The sequence below is a fragment of the Lactuca serriola genome, chromosome 8 (assembly GCF_051521515.1).
Source record: "Lactuca serriola cultivar US96UC23 chromosome 8, Lser_US96UC23_V15, whole genome shotgun sequence".
NCBI lineage: Eukaryota > Viridiplantae > Streptophyta > Magnoliopsida > Asterales > Asteraceae > Lactuca > Lactuca serriola.
Genome location: NC_136415.1, coordinates 184,494,126 through 184,500,125, shown reverse-complemented (window position 1 = coordinate 184,500,125; position 6,000 = coordinate 184,494,126).

Genomic DNA, 6,000 nt, shown 5'->3' with positions numbered 1-6,000 from the left:
AGCAGCTTACTCCTGAATCTCCTTCGGCTTTCGGTTCCTTCTTTGGTTCTTCAACCTTCGGTTCTTCCCTGACCTTTTCTGAACTATAACTTCCCTGCCAATTTCTGTTCTTGTTGGTGGGGAATCTTTTCTTGATGAACCTTTTTGGGTTTGACACCATCATCGCATAGTCTTCAGAGGTAAGATCATAATCCTCTAGGTTGAGGTCTTCATCTTCCGTCACAGCTTTGCTTTTGGACAGAAGGGCTAATGAACCCAAGCTTGAAACCACATTTTTCTCCTGTAACACGATCTTTTCTTGAGACTTCAGAATGCCTACCAGTTTCGCCAGAGAATAGGATTTGAATTGCTCATGCGCTTTAACTGTGGACACTACAACCCTCCACTCAGATCTAAGGCCATTTAAAAACGTGACCTTTTGTTCAATCAGCTTCCTTTCAATATCATGTTTAATCATCTTACTAAGAAGATGATTGAAGCGATCGAACGTTTGAGTCACGGTTTCTTCAGGGCTCTGCTTGAATTCACCAAATTCGGACAGCAACAAGGTTTGAATGGAATGCTCAAGATCCTCGTCCGTAGAATACAACTCTCGCAGCCTATCCCATATTTCTTTGGCAGTTGTGCATGAACTCACCAGCCTGAAAGTGTTAGATTGAAGAGCGAATCTGATTAATCTCAATGCTTTAATATTGCACTGAAATTTATCTTTTTCGTCTTGAGCAATATCTTTAACGTCCTTCAAAAGATCATTATACTCCTTCTGAGTCTTAATAATTCTTGAAGTTGCTGAATGAGCGAATGGTCCAGATACTATTGCTTCCCAGATGAGGTATCCATTGTCCTCAGATCCTATAACATAGTCTTCAAAGTGATGCGCCCAGACTTTGTAATACTGGGTGTAAAGGATGGGAATCTTCGTCGTTGATCCGATGCTGTTCGAGATATTAATTGGATTTGATTGTGACTCGTCCATGCTAGATCGAATAACCTGTTTAAAGATCAGACTTGTAATGAATTAAATTAGGGCAAAACAAATAAATACCGAGTTACGTCAATTATGGGATGACGGCTCAATAAATATCAGTAAATGCGGAATAACCCTAATCGCAATCTTTTTCACAGAAAAGAAGTTTATGAATTACACAGCCTCCTGCTCTGATACCAATTGATAAGTTATGAAACTAACTTGAAGATCGTTTAGATCTTTGTAACAGGTAAAATAATGAATGCGAAAACTGCAAATAACACAAGTATAGATCAAAGTGTGTCGAATGATTAGATCAACAATCCTCAGCAGAGCTCGATAAAGAACTTCCACTGTAGAGGATTTAGGGTTACAAGAACGATAAAGAAAATAATGCTCTGATCTATCGTAATAATCGTTTTTCTATTCCCCCTTTTATAATATGCATGCAAGCATATATATATTTATACAAAACCCTATCAAGCTCTCGGTTGGACAGGCCCAAACCGGAGTTACAAAACTTGGACTAATAAGCGAGCCCAATAGACGCAATCTATAACAAAACGCTACCCAACACATTGCATTAAAATATATAATTTTAATATAAGCGTGTTCTGAACAGTTATAGACATCCAAAAATGTAAATCAAAATAATAAGATGAGTCTTGAATGCGCTCCATCTTCTCAAAAGCTGGCCTCGGTACCTGTCTATTGACGACCTGAGAATACAAGTTATTTTGAAATAGTTTATCAGCATTAAGCTGGTGAGTTCATAAGTATTTTAGTGTCGGTGTGTGTATCAAAACGTTTGAACGTGGTTTAAAGTATAAGTTTGTAAACATTGGTGATAAAAGTATGTGAATGTTTGTAAGTGTTTGTAAAAGTTTGAATCTCTTAGAAAAACCTATATTTTCTATTAAAAATAGTCTTCTACATGGGCGTAACTGTTTTGTATGCTCGTTTATTGTAAAAGTGTGTAATTTTCCCAAGTGTAACTATCATTGACAAAATATAGTTTGTACATTAATGTTTAAGTGAAATGATCACTAAATATATGTAAAGGGTAAATTAATGTAGTACTGTAGTGTTGTATTATAGGAACTACTGCTGTACTAACTACCTTAAACCGGATTTATATTAAGGTATCATGTGATTAATTGTACCATACTATCGACTAGGTAACACGACATTGTAGGTCGTAAAACGGTATGACGTTTGGCACCCGCAGACCTGCAGGTCCAGCTGTAGCTAGCAGCAAGGTGTAGGATAGTCAATCCAGTATAGATCTATACGCAAACTCACGCTCTCCCTCCAAGAGACTCTGGCTACAACTCGGGCCATGACATTGAAGGCATGCTCCGATACAATGGATCACAATTATGTCAATGTATTCATGTATATGTAATGTATTGTTAATCGTTCTAGTATCGCTGAATATGTTCTCTTTCTAGTATAGTTGTATATGTTCTCTTTCTAGTATAGTTGTATATGTTCTCTTTCTAGTATAGTTGTATATGTTCTCATAGTAATGTAATGTATATGTTCTCATAGTAATAAGTACTGACTCATGAATGAACGGACTCATTGAACATCTCATTGTTCTACTAATAGTATAAGTATTATCCTGTGCTACCCATATGGTAAATTACTAATGATGTAACTGGTATGTAAGAATATGGAAGAACTTTTATGACTATATATGTACACATGATATATAAATAATATTTAAACAACCTTCGGACGGATACTCGATATCCCACCAGACCACATCTCAAGCGCGAAAAGGAAATAGGGCGGCCGGCCTTCCTAAGCCTTTTAAACATTGCTTATATAACTATACATATATGGGCATGCAATTTATAATAAGTATAAAATAGTTTAAGTAAAAGTATTTGATAAGTAAAAGAAATTGGTAAAACAGTTTGAAGTGAAACAATTTGATAAACAGTTTGAACAATAATAAAATCATTGGTTTTGTAGTTATTAATCACATGTGATTGATGTAATAACTATAAGTATTCAACTTGTATTCCCCCCATAAAAGCATTTAAAACATTTAAAAGTATTTCAAAGGTTAGTTAAAGGGGTATGAACTCACTTGCAGTGAGTGGATTGGATTGAAGTGTCGGATACGGTGCTAGGTGACAAACAGAGACTTGTACACACGCACGAGCCTAGTTATCATATAATGAACATATATATAACTAATTAGCCAATTTATAACTAATAAATTAAGTTGGGACACTCTAGAACATGAAAACACTTTGTTTCAAGTGTTAAAGATCACAAGGGTTGCATCTAAGTGTTTGTAGGGCAAAGCTAGGGTGTTTGGAGTTCAAGGGTAAACTCCTTTGGAGTTTACGGTTTTAGTGGCCATTACCCAAGGATTTTACGGCAGTAAACTCAAGGGTTTACGGTCGTAAACTCTACTCCTTATGAACCTATGTTGTTTTGTGGTTTTACAAGTCTTTTGAAACATTTCTACTTGGTGGTTTGGCCTTTGGAAGGGACCAGGGCAACAAAAAAACTCCTTGGAGGAGTTTACGGCCTCATGGGCATTTCCCCTTATGGAAAAGGGTGTTGCCATGTTTTCAAGTCCTTAACACAACAAGGTAATTGTCTAGGTTAGTTTTTAGGCCTAAGGAAGGAATAAGGCCCATAAAACATACTTTAGGGTGTTAACGGTTTTGGGAGATCCCCAAACCGTAAACACCTAATAATGTTGGATTTTGGTGTGTTTCAAGGGTTAAACACATCAAGTGAAGGTTTAAACATATCAAGGAAGGCTTAAACATCAAACTAGGGCTTAGATAAGGACTTAGGAACACTTTGGTGCCTTTCTTGGTGTTTACGGACCAAGAACATTCTTGGACCGTGAACACCATATTCCTTGTGTTCTTGACATATTTCTTGATGCTAACATGTAATACTAGCCTAAGAAGTCTTAAAGATGGAAGTACTTACTATAATGAAGCTTGATTTGAGCTAAAAGTCCAAGAACACTTAGTGTGTGTTCTTGGTGTTTTTGGAAATCTAGACAAAATACATAAATGAATGGATGAATAGATGCACAAACACTAGATTAAGTGTTATACCAACTTGAAATGGTTAGAACACTTACAAGTTTGAAGGTCTTGAATAAGTTTTAGGATGATACTTGAGAGGATATTTTGGAGTTTACTCTTTTGGTATTTGGGGAGTAAACACAAATGGCTAGTCTTGGGGAGTAAACTCATGCTTAAGGCATGAGTTTACGTTTTTGGGATGATTTTTCGACCCAAACATAAAAGTTTGGTCGGGAATTTCTAAGGCACGAGGTGTTTGCGGTTTTTAAAAATCAAAACCCGAGACGACACTATCTTTCACCCAATCGTTAAAAAATAATATTAAAACAATCAAACGAACTTTAAATTTGTTAAAAAAAGAAATAATGACATTAACTTATAATAAGAAGTGGTTGAATTTAGGGTTTGACCGAATGGAAAATTCCGGGTTGTCACATCATCCCCCTGTTAAAGGGAATTTCGTCCCGAAATTAAAGTCTTAAACAAATAAAGTAGTTACAAATTACTAAGCAAAAAGATGAGGATATTTCAGTTTCATCTTGTCCTCACGCTCCCAAGTGAATTTCGGTCCGCGCTTGGCGTTCCATTGAACCTTCATAATCGGGATACGACTTTGCTTCGTCTGCTTGACCATCTCTAATGGTTCTTCCACGAAGTTGAGGCTCTTGTTGATCTCGATATCGTCGATTGGGATTACAAGAGTCTCGTTGGACAGACACTTTTTCAAGTTAGAGACGTGGAATGTAGAATGTACGTTATGAAGTTCATCGGGTAGATTGAGTTTGTAAGCTACATGGCCGATTCTTGCAAGAATCTCGAAAGGTCCTATATATATCGGATTAAGCTTCCCATGCTTACCGAAGTGTATTAAGCCCTTCTAGGGTGAGACTTTAAGAAGGACCCGGTCTCCTACCTGGAATTCCAAAGGTTTCCTTCGTTTATAAGCGTAGCTTTTCTGTTGGTCTCTAGAGGCTTTCAATCGTTCACGGATCTGAATGATCTTCTCTGTCGTTTCCCGAATGATTTCCGGGCCTGTGAGAGTACCGTCAGAAACTTGCCCCCTAGCTAACTGGGTATCACCCACTTCAGCCCAGCACAGAGGGGATCTACACTTTCGGCCATAGAGGGCTTCAAATGGAGCAGCCTTGATGCTCGTGTGATAACTGTTATTGTAGGAAAATTTGACAAGGGGTAAATGAGTATCCCATGCCTTTCCAAAGTCAATCACACAGGCTCTCAACATATCTTCCAGTGTTTGGATGGTCCTCTCACTTTGTCCGTCGGTCTGTGGATGGTAGGCCGTGCTCATGTCTAGCCTTGTTCCCAGGGAATGTTGTAGCGATTGCCAGAATCTTGAGGTGAACCTACTATCTCTATCGGAGATAATGGATATAGGAACACCATGCAGTCGTACGATTTCCCTAATGTATGTTCTCATAAGCTTCTCCATCTTGTCAGTTTCTTTGATAGGCAGGAAGTGTGCAGACTTGTTCAATCTATCGACGATGACCCGTATGGTATCAAGTCCACCCGTTGTCTTGGGCAACTTGGTTATGAAATCCATAGTGATCCACTCCCACTTCCATTCTGGAATCTCTGGTTGTTGTAGTAAACCGGAGGGCTTCTGGTACTCGACCTTAACCTTTGCGCAAGTAAGCATTTACTTACGAAGGTAGCAATCTCTGCTTTCATATTAGGCCACCAGTATAACCTTTTAAGATCCAGATACATCTTATCTGAACCTGGGTGGACGGAATACCGAGTGTTGTGCGCCTCGGTCATGACCAAGTCTCGGAAACCACCGTGCTTCGGTGTCCAGATCCGGTTTATGAAATACAAGGCTCCGCCACCCTTGGCTTCTAAATTTTTATCCATTCCTCCAAGGGATTCACTCGTCACGTTTTCAGGATTCATGGCTTCAAGTTGGGCCGCCTGAATTTACTTAGACAAGTGTGAATGGATAGTCAT